Source organism: Lissotriton helveticus, chromosome 7, assembly GCF_964261635.1.
Source record: "Lissotriton helveticus chromosome 7, aLisHel1.1, whole genome shotgun sequence".
Taxonomy (NCBI): domain Eukaryota; kingdom Metazoa; phylum Chordata; class Amphibia; order Caudata; family Salamandridae; genus Lissotriton; species Lissotriton helveticus.
In genome coordinates this window covers 1753868902-1753896052 of record NC_136068.1, presented here as the reverse complement: position 1 = coordinate 1753896052, position 27151 = coordinate 1753868902, and the positions used below count along the sequence as shown (strand labels likewise).

General features: G+C 43.6%; 1 long non-coding RNA gene across 1 annotated transcript in view; it reads right to left on the bottom strand.

Annotated features, from left to right (window-relative positions):
* Positions 1 to 225: 225 nt before the first annotated feature.
* Positions 226 to 27151, bottom strand: part of LOC144767673 (uncharacterized) — a 72872-nt gene continuing 45946 nt past the window's right edge. The window contains exons 2-3 of the long non-coding RNA XR_013598306.1: positions 6091 to 6146; positions 226 to 1810 (exon numbers count right to left, since the gene is read on the bottom strand). This is a non-coding gene — a long non-coding RNA (uncharacterized LOC144767673). The remainder of the gene's footprint in view (positions 1811 to 6090; positions 6147 to 27151) is intronic.

The following is a 27151-nucleotide window of genomic DNA, read 5'->3' as shown; positions in this document are numbered from 1 at the left end:
CATTAGATCCATCTTCCAAAATGGAAGTCTGTCCAACATATACCCCAATTATTCTGAAACCAAACATTGTACATTCAATGTGTATTTAATTATTCAAAAATTTCTTTTTTTTTCTCCTCCTGGTTTCATTGAAGATCTTGATTCAAAGGCCGCATTTAATTTAGGGTGGTTTCTTCAGGACATTTGCTTATGTCAGCTACCCTTCCACTCCCCCCACATCCAACTTCCCACCCGAACTAAGACCACTATTTAAAAAGCAATTGATGTGCGAGCTATTTCCTCACATACGGCGTAGGATAACTCCTGTGGTAAAAGAGAGTTTAGGGAGAGAAACATGAACAACAAGAATATTCAGAGTTTCAAGCTCGTGGGATGTCACTGGATAACACATTACAAGCAGAAAGAAGGCCCTCCTTGTGCAACGGGAAGTACTGCTGGGCGTGTAGGAAGGAGGCTATAGCAGTTACACTGTAAGTTTTAAAGCCTATAGAGGACGTCAATTTCTAATTTGCAACAGTCAATGCAGAAGACAAGATCTGCAGGATTGGGATGGCCTATAGGGCAAACAGGCAATATCCAAAGGGCTGGTCTGGTAGGTCAGTGTATGGACTGTTTTTGTGGCTGTTTGTGGGCTTGTTCTATGGTCTGGTGGACAGGTTTTAATCTTCATTTCTCTGGTAATAAAAAATCATTGCCTGCAGCATGTTCAAATTCATACCTGTCTTCCCTATCTGGCAAAACAAGTATAGAGCATTTCTTTGCAAGTTCAAAACTGGCACAATCTGCTACTTTTTTAGCTCCCTAATTCACTAGTGGGGTCACTTATTTATGCCTGAGCCCCAGTCCGACCCAGAAGATGTATCTACACTACAGTCTTTTGTTGCAAAACAGGGACATGGAAATGAAAAGAACAATAAATGCAATTTCCAGAAATTATTTGAGATGCAACGAAAAACACTGACAGTAAGGGATGGTGATGGAATAATCTAATTCCCATGATAAACACCCAGGTACCCGATATACAAAAGACAAGGTGCAAATAGTGGTCGCACCCATTGCCCCTCGTAGTGCTGCCAATGAGAGTAGCAGCTCAACTACACACCATAACACTCTAACAAGTGTGACAATTCATACTATTCCAGGACCCCTACGCTATAAGAATGGCCTGGGTGGCAGGTATTAGTCATGGTAATGTATATTCAATTATTAAACAGTTGTTGTTGTGCTCCCCCCAAATTAGACAAACTGCGCCATCATGTGGCAGACTGTCATAAGAGCCAGTGCTGAATTTGATGTGCCGGTGCCGAGCACAGGAATCCACCGGCTCAAATTAAGGGCTGGTTACAGATGAGGATTACTAGGATGCTGGCTTGCAAGGAATAGCAGACCACCATCCGTGTATTTGGGTTCCCAAACATAACTTTTTTTTTAAAACCACTGATGTCCCATTAAACAATGGGTGCTACTTTAAAAAAACATCAGTGGGAGCAAGTAATGCCTTGCTTGCCCCAATGACACTGCCACAATTCATAAAGGGGAAAGTTTTACCCTTGGGAACACATTTCCCTTTGGAAATCTGTTACCATAACATCCCATTCCAATTCAAGTTTCGGTAGCTTGTCAATGGTTTACAACTGCAATTGCGGTGACAAATGATTGATGTATTCCTCTTGGAAGTGGAAATAGGAAGAGGACTCCAGCCTGTATGTCTCTATGGTGGTGCACTGTTGGAGATGTGGAATTGTTCAAGTATTCAATTTCCGTCTCTCTTCAGTTCACAGTAAATGTCTGGCTGCCGTCGTTGAAGTTCCTGATAGAAAGAAGAGAGAATCAATGGCAATCAAATTATTCATCCGAAAGGGAAAAATCGTATTCAAATAGTCTTTGGGCCTGCTCTAGAAGCATACATTATTTGGAGAATAGAAAATTATGTTATTGTTCCAGTATACGAAGAGTATTCTGAACAATTTCATTTTTCTGTATGGACCTGTGTTTATTACTCTTGTGCATTGATCTTCTTCAGGTTCAATGTAGGTTTACTACCTTGCATTGCTTGTTCTTTAGCAGGTGTCATCACCTGATCCTTTCCAACCACCAGCGACAACTGACTGGAACTGTGTTGACTAACAATGGGGCTCTGCGTCTAAATCTAACAGTTCAGGAGCTATGACTATTGACTATTGACTATTCCTTACACTTGGGTTCAGCTCCTCTACTGGTGAATTAATATGTTCCATAATAGGAAACAAATAGGCAGGTAAAGGAAACTTGCGGTCCAGTTTCACCAAGGATTTCCGCCCGCGTGGTGAAGGCCACACACCCTAAGTCATACATTAAAGTACAGGCCAACTCTAGTGACTCCTTTTCTATTACACTGGGACCATGTGGGAACTGTGCAATCTTTGCCATTAAAGTGTTTCTGCTCTTAAGCATCATACTGAGAACTCCCTCAAGGTTTCTCTGATTTCACCATCTGTCCCATACACACCAGTTCTTGGGAAAGCCAGCATTGGCAATGCTTGTGTCTACAATTATTTTTAACCTTCTTGCTCATTCAAACAGACACAAACGCTTTACAATGGAGACTGATCAATGTGTGTGCCTCGAATACAATCTGCATGTCCTGACTGACAGTTACAATCCTCAATGTCTTTATTGGGTGCTGCTCAAAAATGTAAATGACACATCTAACAAGGGCTGAGTGGGATAATCCAGACAGAGATTCAATGTGAACTTCCTTTGCCTCAGGACACCTCCGCTTAATTACTTTGCTGCCAACGTTATTTAACTGTTTAGATTCTGTGAGAATATGCCTCTTTTTTAGTGGTCACATCCATTTTTTGATTACTATTATTGCTGGTTTTAGACTCTGCATACTGCGGTCACATTTCTGATTGGTTTATTTAACTCTCTTATAATGCCACAGTGTATGGTGTAGAAACTGCATCTGTGGCATGGATGCTAAATGTCACTTCTGGATTGCAGTGCTTCCTGTGTGTTCCACAAGTGGCTTCAGGTCTATCCTTGTAGCCTGACTGCTGCCGTTTTAATCTGCAGTGCAACCACTTAAATAGCAGTTTATTGACTGGTAATAACCTCCCTTTTAACTCTTAATACGTTGCACCTATAAAGGTCTTGCAGCCCAATGGATAGGGCTCATGGTTTTAATAGTAGGACACATAGTGCAGACCTTTTTGTCTTCTGTAGAAAATCAGATTACAGAGTAAAATACCAATACTGGTTCTTGTGAATAGAGGCAGATGCAACAATAATTAAACAACTACTTTAATAGTCATTAAAAATCCAGTTCGAAGGTGAAGATCAATTTAATGGTGAAGTTGGATTTTTAATACATAGTAAGGAAGAGCACATTTAAAAAAATTACATTTTCCCTACTCTTGGAGGGTAATTTGAAAGTGAGCACACAGGATACCAGGACAATCTTGTGTATTCTATTCCTAGTGCTTAGGGACCCTGCTTTTGTCTTACTAGACCTCTGTCTCTTGGTTTGTTGTGGGTACAAGGCCTGTTTCAAACTGGATGTTAGTTAAGGGTGGACACTAGTGATTTCCATAGTCTATTCCTCTACAGAACTTCAGTCTTCAGAGGCAATGTTTAGTGTTGCCTGCAAAACATTTTCCCCTTGATTAGGCAGTGCCCATAGTCACCTTCATCCATTAGCTGATGCCAGGCATAAATGTGCCCCCTAAGACACCTCCACAGAACACTTCCTGATGAAGCAGAAGAACAGAAGAGAATTGGACCTACTGTCTATTAGTTAAGAGGAGTTCATAAAGACTGCACCTGCCCCCCTTGCACTTAGGAAAAAGAAGTACCCTACAAAGAGTCACCTGGCAGACCTCTTGTGTGGCAACAGGGACACAATAAACTGCCAGTGGCCCTCTCCTGGAAGTTTCCAGCTGACGAGTGCCAACTGGAACCTGGGAACTATGTTGGTGGCCTCTGCCTCACACTCTAAGGAGTTGATTCTAATGTCGTCCAGAAAGGCTCCGAACAGCATCCGATTCATATGAATCCGTTTCAGGACCCGCCTTACCAACCAACCTGCACACATTTCCCAATGGCCGATTACGATGGCTGGGAAGCGTTCGAACTGTCCGACTTGGTTCCGAAAGGCATTGGGAGTAACCAAGTAGGTCAAAGTCGAATCATAGAGGTCTATGGACCGCACTTCCAGCAGAGCCTTTAGGATGTTAGATTTGAACAGCCTTTCCGAATTGGTTGTTCCGAAATTATTTAGATGTTGGAATCTGACTTTGGCGGTCCATTGCAGGCCCCCCTTCACCCGGGGCCTTCCAAATCTGGCCCTTGGGGGTACCCTATGCATGCACAGTGTGGCAGGCAACATGGGGTGCCCAACACAGGCTGCAAGGTTTTTACCAACCACCCCTTTTGTCAATGGGTGCCTGTGTTCTAGTTCGGAACACAGGCTCCCATTGAAGTCAATGGGAGTGCGTCCGATTCGTATCCAGAAGCATCTGGATGCATCAAAATCCTCGGACTCCCCTGATCTGAGTCGTTCAGAAAGCATTCTGGAACCAAATCGGTCAAAATGCTTTCCTAACAACATCATAATGGACCCATAAGTCTCTAAGTATCCCCCATTTAGGTCCGGGGGGCCTTAGACGTGTACTATTGTACTAGTTTGGGTACTGAAAGAAGTTTATTTTTTAAAACTTTTTGTCCAAAGCTCCTGGTCTTCAAATTACCTTGCCATAAACTGTATTTGACCAGCAAGTCCATGACATCGGAATATATTTCAGGTATGTCTCATGGGGAGAGGAGTTTTTCTTCCAAAAATTAGAATGACACTTTTTGGATTGGAACTTTTTACAACTTTTTAAATTCCAGATTTCACTGAGACTAATCCAGTTGGAGTAATAAACCAGGGCTTCCTTGTGGTTAACCTCAAATTGCACCTACGTCCGAGTCTACCATGACCATTGACTACCAGTTCCGCTATGCGCATTTCTGCACTATTTTTACTTAACTCTTTTAAAAATATCAATTTTCTGGTTCCCCTTCATTGTTTTTGTCATTTTGGTATTGGTTTGCTTATTTATATGAGTTGGTACTTTTAAATGTTTTACACATATTTTGTAAGTAAAATCTCTCTGCTCTGTGCCACAGCTACCAGGAGGTGTAATCAGGTTTAACCCCTTGGACGCGGCATTAATTTTACCGCAGCGCCGGGTGTGTCCGTGGCCCGGCGGTGCTCATGACCGCTCATGGCCGTCATGAGGCACAGTAGGCATGTGCTCATGAAAGCCGTGAGCCATTCGAACTCCGCCCACCAATTAATGCTAGGAATTAATTGCGCGTTGGCTATGCGGCAACGTTCGGACTCCCGGTCGTCATGAGCACACACCTACCCTGACTTATGACGGCTGGGAGCCGTCATGAGCACGGAATGAGTTAAATGATTGAAAACTTTGAGCTCATCCACCAGGTTAGCGACTTTATTACTTGTGGTGGACTAACAACCACCCCAAATAATAATTTGCTGTCTTATAGTTTTACTTTATACTAACTGCTTATAAGCATCGGGGTGGTTTGACACTATAGTTTTAGTCTATCAGTCTTGAACCATCCCAAATTTGACAAGTCTGTAACTTCCTCCTGTAGCTCATCCTGCTTCATCAATCTCCCAAGATTTTCTCCTTTTTATCTCTAATTGCTCTATACCTCATGAATACTGGACGATTTGCAATCTTGAATGGGGCTTACTGCTCAGGCCTTTCAATCACTATTCAACTACTTCAATTTAAAATCATATTTTGAGATTTTATTGAAAATTATCATTCCATTTTCTAAATAGCATATTTCTCATGATTTTTTTCTACAGAGAATCTCGATAATTGACTATTTAAGAATGTATTACACTGATTTGTAAATGGACCTTGTTACAGTATGTTTTACAATGAAGGGCTGCCACAAAAGTTAAATGGTTCAGGGTGGAGAATAAGAAATGCAAATATGAAGAAAATAAGTGAACCGTACATTTATGATCGATGATTAGAAGTTCTTTCTTTATTGTCAAGGTACAACAGTCACAACAGCAGGACTCACCTGATATGTAGAATCAACAGTGGTGTCATTTGATGCCTTGCTCATGTTCCTGTTACCTTTAATAAAAAATAAAATGTGGTTATTACCCCAGTGGTAAATGTTGATTATCATTCAAAAAGCATACAGCTTCATTCAATGTTTGAGCAGTCATCAAACGACTTATATGGTGAAAGCCCTACCTTGATCAGCCTGGTGATGTTCTATATGAAATCTATAGCATTCCCTCATATACGATTCTGATGTTTATACTGAAGGTGCTGTAACTGGGCATTGCCTAGAGGTCTCAGGGATGAAAAATAGCACTGGAGGTTTTCCCTGGACATGCCAGCCCATATAGCACTGTTCAGATGGTGGCTCTAGATTATATGGATTGTTGGGAAGATATAAAGAACATTGCACTCAGGTTGACACACTGTTGGTCTTGGCCCTCTCTGCAGTGTCACCCCTTTTTGCCCAAAATATTGTTGGCTGAATTATTTTCTGTTGGCCTTACAACTCTGTGCACTTTACCATTGCTAAATTGGTTGTGCTCTCTCCTTTGAGCATGGTAATTGGTTTACCCATGATTGGCGTATTTAAATTTCTTGTAAGTTCCTTGTGGAATGGTAGACCAGATACCCAGGGGTTGTTAATTAAAACCTACCAGTCACCCTACAGCACTCACTGTCCCACCATGCTAATTAGCCCCTTAAAACATGTCCCAGTCCTGCCACTGCAGCCTCAACACATGTTTAAACTGCCAATTGAACTGGGTAATATATCCTCCTTGCCAAAACATAAATTCCGCTTCAATTGCATATAAGGTAGGTCCTAGGTAGACCATGGGATAGGGTGCATTGTAGTTACAAGGTTGTACATGTACTTTTAAGCTTAACAAGTCTTGGTAGTGAAATGGCCTAAATTAGCTTTTCACTACAGTGAGGACTACCTGTCCCATAAAATAACACTGGGTTGCCGTATTCAATTCAATAAGCACTATCTTTTGATTGGGGACCGATACACATTTCATGTTTGGTATCTATGAAATTGTAATAAAAAATCTTATTTATTGTTAATGTTTGACTCTAAATTTCAATTTTGAAAATGCCTGGTAGATGACCAGACATAATATGCCCCATGAAAGCAATGCTTGATGCCAAATTTTGCTGACCCCTGAGACATACTATCAGATATTCAGGAACACCCACAAACTCCCAAACCAGGCTTGGGTCAACTTCTTGAATTGGTTGGGTAAGGGGCAGTGTGATTATTGATTATGTTGGGCTGTCAAACATAGGGTCTGATTTTGACGCGGTCATAAATGGCTTCGACCATCCGTTGAAGCCCATCCTACTGCATCAAAATGTCCCATTCTGATTCCATTCCGACTGGCCCATTTTGATGGGGTCCTCAGAAAGTAATCCACACTGGATTTCTGAATGGCCTCTGACGGGCTTGGAGAGCTCGGCTGCTGTTTGGAAATTCTCCATTAATCCCTCAGACTGCGCTTACCGGATGAGGGATCACAATGGAAGATTTTGACAGCCTTTCTGTGCCGGCCTTTCCAACACAGAAAGCCTCCGACTATGGGGGCCCCCAGCATGGCCCCAATGGGGGCAAAATAATAATAATAAGGGCGTTTATAAAGTGCCTGGTTACGCCAACGGCGTGTCCCCGCGCTGTAGTAAGTGGGAGAAACAGATCCCCATGCCCAGACTAGTGACGCACAGGTCTATTAATGAACGAACAAGTATGTTTTAAGCTCTCTTCTGAACCTTATCTCAGAGGGTTCCCGCCGAAGCTCCAGAGGGAGTTTGTTCCAGTTCTTGGCCACCAAGAGCCAGAAAGATCTACCACCCATCCTGGCCCTCTTGTCTTTTGGGACAAGCAACAGGCCAGTCCCACTAGATCTAAGGGACCGTGCGGGTCTGTGGATGGTAATAAGACTCTGCAGATACATGGGACCAATGCATTGGGTGAGGCGGTGGCATGTACAGAGGGCCTTGGATCAGAGGGCCTCCGGATGGCGGCCGTGCCCCCCCTGTTGATCCCTGCACCCGATGGCGGTCACCTTGAGGTGTCCACCAGAGTGCAGGGATGAACTGCACCTCTGGTCTTTACAATGAGAGCCTGCATTCTGTTCGGCATGCATGCTCCAATGTAAAGAATAGGATTGCAACCGAACAGTGTTCGGTAGCATCCTACTTGCTGGTGTGGAACCGACGACAGGAGGTCATTCAGTTCCAGTTTCCAAATGACCGGAGTCCATCCGATATTGTAATCAGATCCTTAAATCTTTAAGGATTACATGTTCAATACCTGTTTTACAGAGCTGCGCCAGCACCTGGTGGATAGCAAGTTGACTGACCCTGGAAAGCTTGCTGAGGAGGCGTCACCATGAGAGTGTCCTTAAAAGTACCCGGGATTATCCCAAGAGGGGTGGTTCAGGCTCTCCCCTGAAGGAAGAAGGTGAGGATGGGTGCTGGCCCTAGGTGTCCCATTTCCAGCTCTACTGCTTTGATTGTTCTCAGCCAGAACACATGCAGGGGCACTCCTTCTGTCCTAATAAAACACCCACTTGGGGTTGCCAATTTGGCCTTAGGGGTAGGTTGTCCTCAGGGGCAGGAGTTAGATCATGTGCTAATCTCCCTAAGTTTGGAGGTGAACTCAGAGGGTAGACTGGTGATCCCTGAGGATAGGAGTCATCACTTCTACCAGGTCAAAGTGAAGGGGTCCCTGTCACTGCTCTGAGGCACTCCGGGTTGCCAGGCCCTGGTAGTGGAAAGGCTGGTTTTCCAAAGCTGTACATCTGTCAGGTGTGTGGGCTAATTCATGCCCAGGAGTGGGACTTTTTTTGCCCCATGGCCATGGTATCCCTAAAGTAGGGTGGGGAAGGGACCCAAAGAAGGGCCATAGTTAGTCCCCAGATGCCCATTGACTATATTCTGGAGAATGAGTTTCTAATGGTGATGGAAGACGTAGGAGAGACGGTTGCCTAGGACACACTGAAAGCTCAGAATTGTGGGGGCGCCACTCCCAAATGAAGGGCACGAAGACCCAGATGGAGGGGCAGGTGCGGGAAGGACTCACCGCTGACCCCTGTTCACACTTAGGGTACAGGCCCTGAGATGAGCGACCAGTCTCTAGCTACCACACCGGACCTGGTGGAAAGGACAGTTGAAAAAGGGTACCTAGCACCTCGGGCTATGCCCCCTACTCTGAGGTCAGGGGACCATGTGTGGCCTGGAGCCTGGCTTTTGACACTGACTGCTTCTAGTGGCCACTGTTTGTAGCTGTCCTTATGAGCAGAGTTTTTCCTGTGTTGGGGACAGAAGTCTGATCCAAACGTTATAGTGTGCTACTTCACTTTTTTGTACATGGTGGTTCTGCCTACTGGGAGGATAGGTGCTGCAGAAATGGGGTCCACAGGTGAGGAGGGATGTTGCCCATGGGCCACACATGTGAGTATAGAATGAGGGATCCAACTGAATTGAGAAGGGCATAGAACTAACAAGTGCCTCTGCAGAGGGGGCCATTGTCCACGTTATATTGCAAAAGCAGGGAAGTCCATCAAGGTATTAATTAGGCTACCCTGGCTTTAGGCTAGAGGAGGGTTGTGTTGGACCTGACCCTCTCTACAGGGTCACCCACAAACATTTTGCCCTACTACTCCACTGTTTGGTTGATTTATTTTTTATTGGCATTGGCACTCTGCAGTTTACCATCTCTAGTAAGTGTTAAGGTGTCTTTGCTCTCTCCTTTAAACATGGTAAAATTTGCTTACATTTGATTGGCATGTGTAATTTACTTCTATGCCTCTTGTAGAGCGGTATACCATATACCCAGGGCCAGTAAATTAAATATACTTAATCTGCCATTCCCCTTAAGCAACACATTAAAATATGTCTCAGGCTTGCAATTGTTGCCTGAGCCAAGTTTTAAACTTCCAAATAGACTTTGCAAAATGATTCCCTTGCTAAGCCTTAAACTTCCCTTTTATTGCATACTAGCTGCCCGTCCCGACGTTGTCCGGGTATAAAAAAGCTTTACCCGAAGGACGACGAACGCTACCCCCCGCTTTACAATGCAGCAGGCGTCTTAGAATGCACATGCCCACAAACAAGAACGCTGAAGGGCACGCGCACCTCACGACGTGCACAAACGCTAATCTCATCACAGTGAGATTAGCGTTTGTGCACGTCGTGAGGTGTGTGTGCTGTTCAGCGTTGTTGTGTGTGGGCGTGTGCATTCTAAGACGCCTGCTGCATTGTAAAGCGGGGGGTGACAGGCAAAGTGGTGGGTGACAGCGCGCCAGAGCAGACACGCCGCCCCCAGCGTTTGTCACGTCCCCAGCACACGATGACCCACATGGCATGAAGGGAGGAACGTAGCACACGCCCCCAGCATTTGTCATGCCCCCAGTGTTTGTCACGCCTCCAGCACACGCCCACAGCACACGATATGATTATTTTGTATGTACAACACACGTAGCACACGCCCCCAGCGTTTGTCACGCCCCCAGCACACGCCCATAGCACAACGCAGACACGCCCACAAGGGACTACTTTGCTGGCACGGTTCTTTTAACTTTTAAATGTATATGGTGGGCGTCTGCATAGCCTATGTCCTTCTGCTGCAACTGCCCTTTCCAATGCTGTATTGGGTTTTGTGATTGGTTTGTATTTATAATAGTAGTATATATAAGTCAACTCGAAGGTAGACCCTAGGTAGCCATAGGAGGTTGGACATGTACCTTTTAATTTTATATGTCCTGGTAGGGAAACACTCCTTCTTTTCTTCTTTTTTCACTACTGTGAGGCCTACAAGTCTCAAAGGATAACATTAGGTTACATTATTACATCTAATACACGGTATGTTTGATTGCAGAAAGATAAGCATTTCATGTTTGGTAGCTATAAAATTGTAATTAAAAATCCTCTTTACGGGTAAAGTCATGTTTTAAATTACAATTTTGTAAATACCTCTCCTAGAAAGAGTTTCATGCCTCTGCAAACACCTGATTAGTTGTAGCCAAATGCCAGTGCTGCGCACATCAAACGGATACACAAACGTTGATCAAAAATAACAGAAATGTGTCCTTGGTTAAAATTTGAAAAATATTTCTCCAAAAGACTGCATCTTAAATTTGTCGTTAAAGATCCACTCAGTGCTTGCAGAAAACCGGGAGGTCGGCAACAGGAGCAGTACGGCATTTCTATTAATGAGAAGACACTTACAGCAGATTCTTTCCCGGACTAGCCCCCAAGAAAATCCTAAAAAGCATATTGGGACTTGAAATGCGTCGGCACCCTGTACCATTGGGCGAAAAAGTGCTTGAAAATAGGAATAGCTTCAAAGGGGATTACTCTCAAATATGTAAACCCTTAGGCTTAATTACGAGTTCCCTTTGGTCAGCAACCCCTGAATGTATTGATAACATGATTATGAACTCAGAGGAGGGTTGCTTTTTGAATTCTTGACTAGTTGAATATTCACATTTATTTTTGTTAGAATATTATTTTTGATTATCGTGTCACTTTATTTTTATGTCAATGTAAACAAGAAGTGTTATCTTGATCTGCGTTTGACTAATTTGCCTAAGTGTTATCTTCTTGAAAATGCTTGAAGAATCAACATAATAAATTATGTAGATCAAGACATTTTGCAGTTTGGTCTAAGTTTACTGAGGTGAATAACGACATTCAAAACTGTCAGCTTATTTGTATTTAGCTGGGTGTATTATGACAAACCTCTCTCTGTAGCTAAACTTCTAGAAAGTTGGCATTTTCCCGCCTCTGCCATTTGATGCCTGCAGCCTCCTCTTTGTCACATGACTGGGTGCAGTTGGCAGTTAGGACTTTGTGAATTCCTCACACACAGTCACATATTTGAGGGATTAGGTGTGCCGGAATGGGCCATCTGCTGGCAGAATGGGGGAGAGGAGCTCGGAACAGCCCCACTTGTAACTGAATATGCTGTGCCCTGTCTTTTACACAAAGAGCTCGTCACCTCATAATTGTCACTATAGCCAGCTTGGAGCCAGGGCAGGGAAGTCAGCACATTCCAATCAGTTCAAAGAGAAACGTATAGAAAATTCCACTATATTAATGAAGGTACTATTCATAAAAATAGTGCCCTCAGATTCAATGTTCGGTTCACTTTCTAGACATGCGCTAGGACTCCCAGAGGATTACATCTGCTGTGTACTCCACAAGATTGATTTGCTGCCTGGCGCCTGCTTTGAACCCACAGAGGCCTGCCCCGCTGCTTGATCTCTGCTTTTTCACTCTGACCCAGGACTACTGTTGCAGAGATTCGGCACATAAACAGAACTATGCACAGATATATGGGACTTCAGTGTATAGGGGCTAAGTCTTCCCAACACCATAGTACCCACAAATCCAGCACCGAGGAGCCATAGTGTCTCACTCGCTCTCCTACACACTAATAAAGAAGCAAAATATTAGACACCCCAGAATACAACACTCCTGGATCTCAGAAATCGTGCTAACAAGACACACCTTTTCACTCACACTCGTATCGGTTCACAGTAAGAACTGACTGAGGCACAAATATATCTTAAAATGTTTACTGTGACTATCATGTTCTAAAGTTCTATACGAGCCACAACAAGAAAAAAAACACATAAAACTAGTACAGTTGGCATTGCAGCTAGGGCATATATCATAAAGGGAGATGTCATCATATGAAGACAGTGGAAAAGGACTATAAAGGAGAAGTAATATTATATAATAGAAGACCTCTGGGTTTTGTCAGCAGACTCCAGTATTTAGTGCCTAGATGGTATATCTACATCATAGGAACCGCATTGTTCTTTCACATGGAAAGCTTTCTCTCCAAGTTTGTGTTACCTAAACATGCATGCCCATAATATCAAAGTATGAGTTTTCAGGAGCAGCTGGATTAGCATGTTTTGTGTAGGTGCTAGGGACTGACCAGAAGAGAATAACAAGTGGCATTGTGTAAGGACCTTTCCAATGAGTTCAGACTAAACTCCAGGAACAGGCGGAACACGAACAAGGCAGACAGTTCTCATGTGAAAGGCATAAACAGGGTTTTGCAAAAATTAAGCCATGTAGTAAAGAGCGCAAAAGCAGCATCATGGCTTCAGGGCTCATGCTAATTTAGCGATGTCGATAATGTCCCTATCCCTATCGGCCACGTGACACTGCGAGAGTGACTACAAGGGCTCATTTTCTGGCCTCCTGTTCAAAGGCACAGGGACATAACAAGCTCTCACCATCTTGAACTCGCACCTGGAACCAGCCTGAGTAAGTCCTTAACACCCAAGTATGCCCCTTCAGTCCTGGAGCCTTGATTGGAGTGTCAAAGATAACCCAATACCCAAAACCCAAAACTTGGAACTTAAATATTTTGGCTATAGACTGGGTTCAGAACTGAGGGAAAACTGGGAGCAACCTGGTCCTCTATCCACCCAAAGTGCATTGCCCAACTTTGCAGTAGCTCCTGCTATGTTCTTCTCTGCAGCAGCAGATCTTGTTCATCTGTCCTTCGCCACAAGGGTGTATGGCATCCAAAACTCTCATTGGCTGCATCCTTCTGCTGCTTTAATCTGGACATGTTTGACTTCAAAAAAAAGAGACTAAGTCCAAACTTAGAAATCTTCCCTGCAACTTGTCCAGTGGCTTCCAGATGTTTGAGCCTCCCCTTCGGACTCCTCCTGCAGTCTCGCTCCACTGAATTTACCCTCTGAGAATGTTTTCTTCAAAATTTCTTCTAAGTCCGAAGATAAGCGCCGTCTGGGCCCAATCAATTTGCTATATCCAAATCCACCAGACTGTCAGTGTGCTCGCGGGTGTTGGGTCTTGAGGCGGAAGCCAGGACCGTGCGTGTGAGAGCGGACTAACTGTTTTAAAAATTGCTGCTGGAAATTATTTTATTGTGTAAACTGTGTACTCTGTATAACTTTTAAAAGACTACGTTTTAAAGTTTATCTTCGCTCCACTTACCGATCGCTCACTCTCTGGGCACATACTCTATCTGTTTCTGTATCCGCCCACTAATCTTGCTCGCCTCATTGCAGCCGATTAGGCGCTGCTGAGGTCAGAGTGCAAGACACCATCTTAGGTGAGGAGCAGGCGAGCGGCACAGTGCTCGGCCCCTCCCACCTTTACGGTCATAAAATGAAACCCCCTCCCCGGAAGCGCAGCGGACGAGCACAGCGGGCGCGTCAACCACGCCCGGGCGGAACCAGGGGCATGTCATGCTGCTCGACCCATTCACTACTCCAGGGCCGACCTCTTGGAGTGTAATAATAATAAAGCCCATTTACACCTGCCAAAGGACACACTCCATCGGCTCTGTAAGTATGGTATATTGAGTCAGGGCTGCCATTTGACCACCCGTGCAGACAGTCAGGAACTGCTTGATCTACCTGCCCAGTCGCTTACGATTGTATATTTAAACACCCGTTCCCTTGTCAAGCATCAGATGGACATATTTCTGCTATTAGACATGGAGAAACCAGATATTCTCCTACTGGCAGAAACGTGGCTAACTCCTATCTCCGCACCCGACATAATAGCAGCTCTGCCACCCAAATACTATATCATTCAGGCAGATCGAACTACTGGGAAAGGAGGAGACGGAGTCGCCGCAATTATCCATTCTGATCTAAATTTTACCTCCCTTACCTGTTTAACGTTAGCCAATACAGATAACCTAGTGCTAAAAATTGCTACTCCCCACATGACTATAGCATGCGTCCTTTTGTACAGACCGCCCACCTCAATGCCATTTTTTCCAATGGCCCTAAGTGATCAAGTCGCTAATCTGGCACTCGATCATGCTAGGATTCTTTTAGTAGGGGACTTTAATTACTGGCATAAAGACCCCTCAGAAGGCCCTCAATCGGCAGAACTGACTGATCTTCTGTCCAACCTAAACTTTAATCAACTAGTGCTCTCCCCTACCCACTGTAAAGGCCATATACAGGTGTGGTCCAATACCACAGGCATAACCACCCCGATAATCTTGCCATGCCTCTGGTCAGACCATCTCATTCCTAAATTTAAGGTCTGTATTACCTCCACTATGACCACTGTGCCAGCTACCGGCAGGTTAGCCAGAAACTGGAATGCAATGGACAAAACTGCTTTTTTGCAGTCACTAGCTGATTCCATCCCTCCCCTGGACAACGAAATAAACCGGTCAGTATCCACCCTCACTGGCTGGCTACAAGCAGCCAGTAATCTTCATGCCCCGTACAAAAGAATTAGACTGGCACGCCGTACGGATGCCAACAGATGGTTGTCATCTGACTTGAAAATTAGGAAACTGGCCCTCCGGCATCTTGAACGCCGCTGGCGCCGCGAATATGATCCTGAGGAAAAAACTAAATATATCAGGGCGAGAAAGGATTATATGAATGCCATCTCCGCAGCAAAAGCGGAGTATTTTTCTTCTCGAATCCTAGACTCCTCGAACAAATCTAAGGATATTTTTTCTATTTTTAACGAACTGACGAACCTGGAGAATGTCCGTCCTAAAGTAATCCCTACCCAATGCCTGTGTGATTCACTGAATTCCTACTTTAGTGATAAAATTGCAGATATAAAAACTAGCATTCCCCAATCCACGACTCCAATCACAACTGGTATGGCAATTAAAACCAGTACGGCCATCCTCTCCAACTTTCAGCCCATAAACCAGGCCCAGCTCATGGAACTAATGACAAGAGTCAAATCCGGGTCCCCATTGGACATTTGCCCCCTCGTATCCTAAAAGAGTGCTTCTCTATTTATCTAACCCCTGCTCTCGCACTCTTAAACGACTCCCTTACCTCGGGCATAGTTCCTTCTGCTTTTAAAGAGGCCACGGTCATACCTCTACTAAAAAAAACGGGGGCTGATCCTGCATGTAAGGCTAATTACCGGCCCATCTCCCTGCTGCCTTACTTAGCAAAAGTTCTGGAGGCTCATGTGGCGAAAAGCCTCTCTAATTTTCTGGAGGAATCATCCTTTTTTGACCCCCATCAAGCCGGATTCCGGCCAGCACACTCTACAGAGGGAGTGGTTACCGCAGTTTTGGATACACTTCGTGACTGTGCAGACATACGCTCCCCCCAGGCCCTGGTGCTCCTAGACTTGTCGGCCGCGTTCGACCATAACATCTTGGTCGACCGTGTCGGACAGGCCGGCATACGGGACACGGCTGCACGCTGGCTGAGGTCCTTCTTGGAGGACCGCTCCAAAGCAGTGCGCCTGGGAGACTTAACCGGTGTCAAACAGTCCATCTTATGTGGAGTGCCACAGGGCTCCTCTTTGTCACCTCACCTTTTTAATATATATATACTCCCTCTCATTCAAACCCTTCGAGACAAACAGGTGAGAGTCTTCAACTATGCTGACGACTTGCAGCTTCTTTTTAGCATTGACAACTCTGAAAAATCCATCAGCCATTTCCAGTCAACCATGAGGTTTATCAAATCCTGGATGGATCAAAACCAGCTGACATTAAATCCAGGTAAAACCGAACTGGTATTGACTGGGGACAGTGCTAAATATTGGGGCCCCCACTATTGGCCATTAGATCTGGGTCAAGCTCCGCTACCATCACCATCGGCCAACACGCTTGGAGTCATCGTGGACAGTGAACTGTCACTAAAAGCACAAGTGGGCCAGGTGGACTCTAAGTGCTGTTTCCAGTTAAAAAAAATTAGAAAGGTCCGGCGACTATTAACGCCAGAAGCAACCACCCAGGTTGTAATTGCCACGGTTCTGTCTCATCTGGATTACGCGAATGCCATCTACTTGGGTCTCCCAAACTATTTACTCAAGCATCTCCAGATGGTACAGAACTATGCCGCTAGGCTCATTCTAAAGCAACCAAGGTGGCATGCAGCTACTCCCCTACTTACCAAATTACACTGGCTTCCAGTCACGCAACGTTGTGCCTTTAAGGCAGGTTGCATGATCTTTAAGTCGCTTCATGGCAACAGCCCCAAATTCGTTAACCAACTAATCACCAGATATGTTCCTTCTCGCAACCTTCGTTCACTCCATCAAGGCCTTCTTCAGATCCCCTCTTTCAAACTTAAATGGGCTGGTGGACGTAGGTTTGCAACACTCGCCCCTTGTTTATGGAATGCCTTCCCACTGGAGATCCGTTACTGTCAAGATCTTTTATCTTTTCGGAAAGCGCTGAAGACTTGGTTATTCAGACAAGCATTTTAATTACTCTCCACTTCTCACCCTGACTGTGCTACTGTTGATCTAAGCACCAAGAATCTAATCAGTGATAGTGCGCTCAATAAATAATTTAATAACATAACATAACATAACATAACTGCGTTAAAAATATTTTTGGACTTTGGCTTGGTCTTACGAGACTAGAGGGCTATGGTTGGCACTTTGAGAATTTTTAGTCTTTCATTACTGTGGCTCTACTGAATAGATTTATGTCATTTTGGTATCAAATCATTTTCTACACTTTACTATTTTATGTTGTGTTTTAACTTCAATACTGTTTGTCTGCTGCATAAATATTTTACAAGTTGCCTCCAATTCAAACCTGACTGCTTTTTGTGCCAAGCGACCCAGGGTCACGCTAAGGTTAATTCAGTGGGTTTTCTGCTTCACCCTCATGGAGATTGTGGCTATTACTTAGGCAGGTGTCGTCCCCACCAATTCAAACATCAACCCCATTTTGCATGTACAAAAGCAAGTATTTTAAGATACATGAACAATAATTAATTAAATAATAATTCATAACATGTGGAACAGCGTTTGCAGTTTAATGTTTCTCTATTCCATTTACATGCGTTGTTAACACAACCAGAATAGATGAAGCCTAATACGTAGACTTGGATATATTCAAGAAAATGGCATAACGTTAAGGGCTGGTATGTTTTCAATGTTGCGAGAACTATCCTTGAATTAGTTGCATTGATATGATCCTCCAGCACAGTACATGAATGTTGCATGTGTTTTCCATCACTGTTTACAAAGTTGGTATTATGAACTAAGTTGCACCAAACTACATTTATGGATCTACAAAACTGCAGGTGATCATTAGAAATATTCATAAATGCTTGAACACACGTTAACAATTTTCCTTTTAGCAGTCCTGCTCACCAATCTACCAGAACACAGTATACTTCCTCTGAGAGATTCTGCCAATACCAAACATTTGCAGATATGTACAATGGCATCTGATACATTGTGAGATTTGTTATGGATCATAGCTGTGGACTGCTTCTGAGGAGTGCACTGAAACATCATGTGTCCCCCAACAAATCTACTTGCTACCTCTGCTTGATAGTCCGAATGCTGGGAGGAATACTGGGTCACAGATTGGCCAGTGAATTCATACATTGGAGAGATTTCATGACAATAAGAATGGTTCTGTGCTGTAATATTTCCTAGGGTCACTTTTGGGGCCCGATGTAGGTAGCCAAATACCAGTCGGTAACGGCCGAAATTCGGTTATTTCGGCCTTTACCGACTGGTATAAGAGCATCGAGATGTATGTGACTAAAAAACGTACCGAATCGGTAAACACCAGTCGGTAAAACACCGAATCGGTATTACACGATTCGGAATTTACCGAATTCATATTTACCGATTCGGAAATTAAGAAATGGTAAATTTCCGAATCGGAAAATACCGAATTCATATTTACCGAGTCGGTAAATAAGAAATGGTAAAAATGGCCTGTTGAGATGTAGCAAATCCCAAAAATACCAAATACCATGAAATTCGGTATTTAAGAGTCGGTATTTACCATGGATTGGAAGCAGGTGGAAACCAGGAACAGGATATATAAGAAGGCCCCAAAATGCAACAGTGCAACCACAATGGCGGCTTTCTACGTTATTGCAAGGTGGCTACGGATACAGGCAGCAGGAGAGAGGGTCTGGCTAAGGGAGGAGCAGGTGTATAGGCAGAGGATCACCCTCTTCCAACTGTCTGAAGCTGAGATCCTGCAAAGGTACCGACTCCACCCCGGAACCATCCTGGACTCGATCAGGGACCTCCACCCATATCTGGAACACCCAACCCCAAGAGCACACACCATCCCACCCCATGTGCAGGTGCTGTGCTGCCTACACCTTCTTGCCTCTGGGAGCTACCAGCACGTGATAGCCACAGTAGGTGGGGTGTCCCAGAGCTGCCTGTCACGGTTTTTCAGAAAATTTCTTGACGCCATGATGCAGAGGATGGAACACTACATTGAGTTCCCTGACACACCTGCAGAACTAGCAAGGACGAAAACCGATTTCTATCAACTTGCACAGTTCCCGCACATCATAGGCTGTATCGATGGGACGCACATCCCACTATGGCCACCTGCAGCAACTGAACACATATACAGAAACCGGAAGTCCACACATTCTATCAATGTGCAGGTGATCTGCAACGCTGGCAACATATCCCACGACTCCTACATATTCCAGAACAGTGGGATATACAGACGCCTTGTGGCTGGGGATTTTGGTGATGGATACCTGCTGGGTAAGTATGTGTGAGACACCCTGATAGTCCATGCAGAAGGAGCAATCATGAGTATGTGACTAATCAAAATTTCATTTTCCACCCGGGTGACAGTGCATATGCCCTGCGGTCATTTGTGCTCACCCCCTACCATCCACCAGGAGCGAAAGGCACACAAAACAACACGTTGCGTGGTGAAACGCACTTTTGGACTGCTGAAAAGTAGATTTAGGTGCCTCCATAAGAGTGGAGGTGCACGGCAATACACGCTAATTATCTGTTGCAAGATTATTGCGACCTGCGCCATGCTGCGCAATCTTGCCACCAAGGAGGGCACAGAGATTGAACTAACATATCATGAGGACGTAGATGATGGGACAGTACATGCCGATCACAATGCAGCAGGAGCAGCACCAGCAACAGATGGTAGACTGCGACGCGCAGAAATGACCAACAGATACTTTTAATAGAGTGATGACACACAGGCATGTTCATGTCTTGAAACACTCACTTTAATATGCACTACTGCACTATTCAAGACCACATAAATCAAATGAAATTCACTTTGCACACTGGGTGGCCAAAGTTCACTTCACTGTGATCTGTCCTGTGTTCGTTATGATTTCTTAATGTTTGCGCTTACGCATGATGTTGTGGGAGCCACGGGGCTGGGGGTCAACCTGCGCAGTGGTCCCGGTGTCATCTGCATGGAGTCTGCTGCTCCGACGAATGTCCTGTACAGGCGTGCTGGATCCACTCCTGCTTGTGGACTCCTCTGTGTCCCCAACACACGTGTTACCAGCAGTGGCTGTCTGCTGTGTCAGCAGTACCTCCATAGCAGAGGTCACCCTCCCCATCCCCCTGGACAAGTCACTGCAGCAGTGCACAATGTCAGTCTGTATGTTCACTGACCGGCGGCATAGCAGTGTGGTTGAAGTTGCCAGACGGTTAATTGACTGATTCAGCTGCTTTACCTCGCGCCTATACCTGCGCCTTTCTTGGTGGTCACTCTCCAGCCTGTCACAGAGGGAACCCATGCGCACACCCATGTCCCTCACCCCCTCTGCCATGGACTGCATTCCTTTGCCCATGGACTCCATTCCTTTGCCCATGGACTCCATTCCCTTTGCCATGGCACATATCCCCCGATCTATGTCTGACATCCTGCTGTTCAGGATGCGCACCTGTCTGTGCACTGCCATGATCCCTTCGGCCTGCATGCGCTGGACTTTAACCATAGTGGCTTCCAGACAAGCAAAGACCCCCTGCACATTCTGCCCCTCGTCTTGTTCTCGTGCCCTACGGCCACGGTCACTTGCACGGCCAGATCCCATTGACCCCTGTTGCCCTGCGTCGCCAGCCAGTGGTGGAGTGCTAGGTCTGGGAGCCACCACCTCTTCCTCATCAGAGCTTTCCAGGATCCTTAATGGTGGTATGTCCTGCCTCCTTTGCCTCACATGCACAGAGGACCCTGAGCTTGGTGTTGTGGCATCTGCAGGTGCTGCCGGAGTCTGTGTCTCGAACAGCAGGGGCGACAGTGGCTGTGCAGTGGTGTCTTGCTCCATTGCTGTGGGTGCGTGCGTTGTGGTAGTGTCCTCAGGGACAGTGCTAGGTCCTGCTGTGTCTGTGGGCTTCTCCCTCACAGCCGTTGTTGGTGCACTTGACTCCCCTCCCTGCGCTGCTCTGCGCGATGACTCTCCTGTGGGCAGACATGGACAATGATCAGCTGTGTGTTTTCATCACACAAATTCCTAACGCACATTTTCATATGCCTCAACTGGTTGTGTATGGGGAGTGTGGCATGGCATGCAGTGTTCGGTGTTGGCTGCTTTGATGTATGTACCTATGACTACGACTACCATGATGCATTGCTGGTGACTACTGTCATGTGTGCTGGATTGTGAGTGAGTCACCCACATTGGGGAAGGGGCCAGGGAGTGGGTGGGGTACATGTACCTGCATCTTACCTTTCTTTCTTGCAGCTCTGGCTGAGCTATCAGCATCCCCAATCCCATGTATGCTCTCAGGCTCAATGGTGGATTCCACAAGCTGCTCCAGTTCAGTGAGGCTTGGTGCACGGCTCTTCCCCCCACCTGTGGCTGCAGATTCCTTCCTCTGGGTGGCAAGCTTCTTTTTGGTGGTGATTCTCAGATCATACCACCTTTTCTTGATGTCATCTATTTCGCGATGTGTCACTCCTAGGGCATTGACTTTGCTCTGGATTGCCAGACAGGTGTATCTCTTTGCAGACTCTGCTACTTGCAGGGACTGTCTCCCAAAAAGCTGACTGTAATGCTGCACAACCTCCTCCACCAGCACCTGGAGCTCAGTTGTGCTGAATTTCAGCTTCCTCTTTCTGTCACCTCCATCCTTTTGGGCCTCCTGGTACTCCATGGAGTTGCTATGCTGGGCTCAGTGCTGCCTGCTCCTCTGTCTCCCCTCCAGCTCTCGCTACAGTTCTGTTGCTCTGCACCTGCATGGGTGTGGCCACCTCCAGGTACTGGGGTGTGGTACTTGCATCTGATTGGTTGATTTCTCAGATGCTTTGTTGTGGGGTGTGGTGGGTGTCCCTGATTGGTTCACTGGCTCACATGTCATGTATTTGAATTTTCGAGATCGGATTTTACCGATTCGGTAAATACCGATTCGGTAAATATTGATTCGGTTATCTCCGAGTCGGTGTCTCCCATTCATTCCTATGGGACTGGAGGCCCATAGGGTTGAATGGGTGTTACCGATTCGGAGATTACCGAATCGGTGTTTACCGTATCGGTATTTACCGAGTGTGGATACCGAATGATTCCGAATCGGTATTTTTTACCGATTATTTTCCTACATCTGGTTTTCTGGCTCATAAATACCGATTCGGTATGATTCGGTATTTACGAACCGGTAAATTTTTTTACCTACATCGGGCCCTTGGTCTTGATTGCTTCATGGAGATGCTACCCATGAAGGCTTTCAGTAAACAATGTCACATGCCTACCTGTCATTAAATGTGTTACTGGAGCAGTCTACTCTTCCTCTGGATGATGATGACAGGTAATCCTTACAACTTGAAATGAAGGCCAGCCTAATAACACTTTTTCGGAGGATGGATACTCATGGTACAATTACACCATTTGTAAGAGAGTGTTGATGAACATTGTAAAACATTGCTTAGTGATGCATATCAGATACAGAAAACTCTGCCAATAATAACCAAAAAACAAAATTTCAATTATACTAGCACTTATCTAAACAAAAGACCTAAATGTTTAGTCTGCATGTCATAATGTGCATATTGTTGTATGTGTGGAATCACATGGGAAGATCAGAGAAAGTTGTAGAACCATATCTTCAGGAACTTGTTTGATAATGATAAATCCTCTCCTCTGTTTGTTGTTTAAAGAGTGCACTCATCTTTAGCTCCTCGTTCATTGTCATACTATCACTCATTTTCGATCGACCGACACGCCATCTCGCCATCACGCCATCACGCCCTGAGCAGACTTTTTTACTCAGCTTTGTCTTTTTGGTTACCTTTATGAGTTGTTTTGGTGTGATTCCTTATCTTACTTCTGAATACCAATCTTCACCTATAGAAGTCTTTCAGTTTGACTTCTACATTAAAATTACGCTATCATTCAGTTTACCCAGTAAACATTGTTACACTGGGATCTAACCCGGATGAAAGGCACCTTCGGCGCTAGCACCTTGCAATTTAAACCCACAAGAGCTGTTACTTTTTCAATACCTCTCATTTATACTCTTCAACTCCCTTCTGCTTGGTCCTTTCATCATTCCACTGTGGCTTAGGAATTACTGTAGTTTTCATAAAGAAGATGTTGTGTATGCTGAAATGCGCACAGACATTGAGAAGATTCATCATTAAACGTTTATCCACTTGATTATACAATTCTTTCTGATTCATTGTGTTTTTTTACTCTTCTTTATTAATTGAACATATTTTATGTCCAGCTATAAATAATTTATTTGAAGATGAATTATTATACAGATTATTTAGTGTAGTGAATATGCACGTGTTTGTTGATTGTATTAATTTTTGTCCATTCTGGGAGTTATGTTGTGATGCTATTGTTCAGCACTTATGTTTCATGGAAATATTTAAAAGTTTGCAATGTCAATAAAATGATCTTTTATTGATTTGGATTGTACACTGAGTCCTTAATATTATGCTTGTGCTTAACCAGGTCTTATATATTATATGGACAGATAGTTGCCTGGGGGGTTTTCTTCAATCACTCATTCCACAAATTGCTTAAGCCCTCGGTTTCTTGCCCTTTATATGAAAGAAATAATATAACTGCAAATATGAACAATAAAACCCTGATGTGTCATACTTATTCACTCACATTAATAGGAATGCGGTAGTTTACTTAAAAAAGATATCAGAATCAGTTTAATGTAGGTTATGTTAACAGAGATCCGAAAGTGTTGAAACATGCAAAGAGATTCCTTCTTTCCTGTAATCACCTTTATCATCCAAAAAACAAATGTTGCCAAAAATAATTTCGTTTCTGCTGATCACTGCACAATTCATTCTCTTTTTCTAAAATACTGCTGTAATTATGATCTATGACTGGCAGTTCACCTTGGTTTGCATGATCTTGCTGGAGGCACTATGAAGCCACAGCTCAAATTGAATAAATTATTGCAGTTTGCAAGCTTATTTTGAGTAACCAGAGAAGTCTCAATACAACTGTAATGCAGAAATTAGATATAGGCTTTTATGTAAGGACTACAATACCCATTGTATTGTGACATAATTTAATTGAGCTGTGATTCTATCTTGCAGCACTGTCAACTATTCTTGCCATTCCACTAAGATAAGTAGTAAGTAGGTAATTGCCAAGGCAGCAACATTCCTACTTTCAAAGAAAAGAGGGAAAGTATCGTCACTGCACACGCAATGCCATTGCTGGGCCACTTCTCAAGCATTCTGCTTTGGTTTGATAGCTATGGTAATTTGTTGAGGTGAAAGGAAGGAGGTTATTTGGCAAAAGGTTATCATTATTTTTGAATAGAGATTCAAATATATTGTCACAGTAGATGTTAACATTAGGAAATGGCACTTGCAGTTTGAATGTATTTTGTATTAGCAGGATGTGAAATCTGCGGTATTACCCGTAGCATCATTTCAAAAAAATTAATAAGAATATGTGCAATTACGTGTAATTACATGAGTTCATCTCCTGGCCTCTCTCACTAAATTACAAGGCAAAGATGCATTTTGTGTTGAAAAAAAACCCTAAATATGTTAAACAGCATTATGCCAAACACACGCACAGTCACTTACTAAAGCCGGTGGGTGCTCCTATTTTCTTTAGCTTTGTTCCCAATTGTATCAAAAACCTCCATCAAAAACTGTAACAATATTTCACATTTCTTTTACTTTATCTTCTCCCTTGTTTTCTCCTTACTGCACCCCTGTGTTTTTCTTTTGATTTATCAACTGTTTGCCTTTTCAATTTGTTTTCTTTTGTTTCCCCCGCAGCAATGGAATATGGAAATGTGACAGTGGCCGTTCCCAGTAGAAGAAGGGATTTGGGGTTTACCCAAATATTATGTTTCTCAGGTGGGCATCCAGCTACTATTTTATTTGTGTTACACCACCTCCCCCTCTGTGTCAGGCAGCTGGCCTGTCAAGAGGTAATTCTTTGCTAAGAGGATGCAGAAATGTGGGCAAGTGCTGTGCAGCATGTGCACCTCACTAAAATGGCACAGACCCAGTGGCAGGTCACGCGCCTATGGGCTTAACTCATTGACAGACAGCCGGAACCACTGGGCCATTTAGGAACTGAGATTGATGTATTTCTTGGCAGTAAAGTTACTCTTTCACAACGGTGATAGAGTATCATCCCCAACACTACTAGGGTCCACCGCATTTAGATGTGGGTGGACCTTCCGAGTAGACATGTATTGTGTGCCACCTCCACGGAGACTTGCAGTTTATGCAAGGGTTTCTAGTTTTTCTGAAGGGGCTAACTTCTAATAGCTCAAAAAGGGAAGGCGTTGTCACTTGAACATTGAACCTTGAAAAAAACAAGAGACAAGAGGTGTTTGGCAAAACAAGATATGTTTCTTTAATTAAACTTAGTGGCCGGGAGGATGATTGTAGTCACGGTGACTGAGCACGGTCCCAATTTACAATCGGTCAGTGGCCTTCTTTAATACAATGGTTACTTATATCCTATAATTGAAACTTTTCCAGGACATATAAATTGTTGTTGAAATAGCTCATTGGAGAAGACTGTTGACTGGGCAATCTGAGGCCTATTCTTTAAACTTTTTGACACCATGGGAATCCTGTGGGACCAATGACCCGATTAACCTACCTTTTTAACCCCATTCAGCCAAATCAGAGCACTTCAGTAAGGGCTCAACAAGGGCTGAACAGATTTACACAGAATCACAAAAAGCACACTTTCTGTATAAAGTTCTAACTTTCTGTTATATTTGGTATTATTACATTCAGTAATGTAGAGCGTAGTTACCTATCAGAATTAGCACAGAAAATGAAAGTTCTGGGACACCTATATTTATAGTTATAATTAGATTCCACAGCAATAGCATTTTTCATTTTTATTAACCTTCGCACAGTTTGATAAATTTATACAAATCTTTGTAAAATAAAACAATTCACCTGCTATAGCTCCTTTTGCATTGTTCCATCAAGTGGGTCCCAACAAAGATGATAGGTAGAAATACCCATGTTACATCCCATAGGAAACTTGTGATACTGAAAACAACAGAGCAGGAGTTGGCTGCTCCCAGTGGTTGGATGCTTCTGTTGGTTGGCCACTTTTGATGGGTTTGTGGTGGCATTTGGACAAAATTCAATTAAAAAATATTGAGGAACACAAGTATTGAGTTTTAAGATCATGATACAGAAATAAATTGATGCAGAAATATAATTAAAACAAATATCGATTTTTAAGGTAAGTAATATTACTGTCAAAAATATTTGTTTTGTTAATCACTTTTACAGAAATATGGTTGTGAAAAATATAGTTTATTAAACTATCTTTATGCATTTTAGCTTATATTTAATACTATAAGTTATAAGTTGTTTGTATAATTGTTAATGTTTTTAAATATAGTTTGTCATTTTTAATAATTTTAAAATTCAGTTTAATTTTTAACTGTAATTTATATAGTGTTGCCGCCGGTTGTGAGGTTTGTAAGGGTACAGAATGGTAAGTAAATTATTCATAATTAAGTTACTGTTTTTTTTAATAATTACTAGTCAAGTCAAGTCAAAATCTTTATTCGATTGTAGGTTTTACAATCATAAAAGTGCAATTTTTAAACACACGATAAAAATAACATTAAAAACAATTCATTTCAGTTGGCAAATAAAGACACAGTATACAGTACAATATATTAGGCAGTACGAGCATGGGTAACATATGATTAAAAATATAAATAACTGTGGTATTAAAAACGCCTAAAAGAGATGCAGTGTAATTAGCCATCCATGCTTTTCCTAAAGCTGATGGCTTTTTTAAGAAAGTTACAAGCAAATAAAGTGCAATCGCTATTCAGTAGTTGTAAGTAATAAAGTGCAGGTTTAATTTGTGAAAAACTCAGCTTTTTGAGGCACG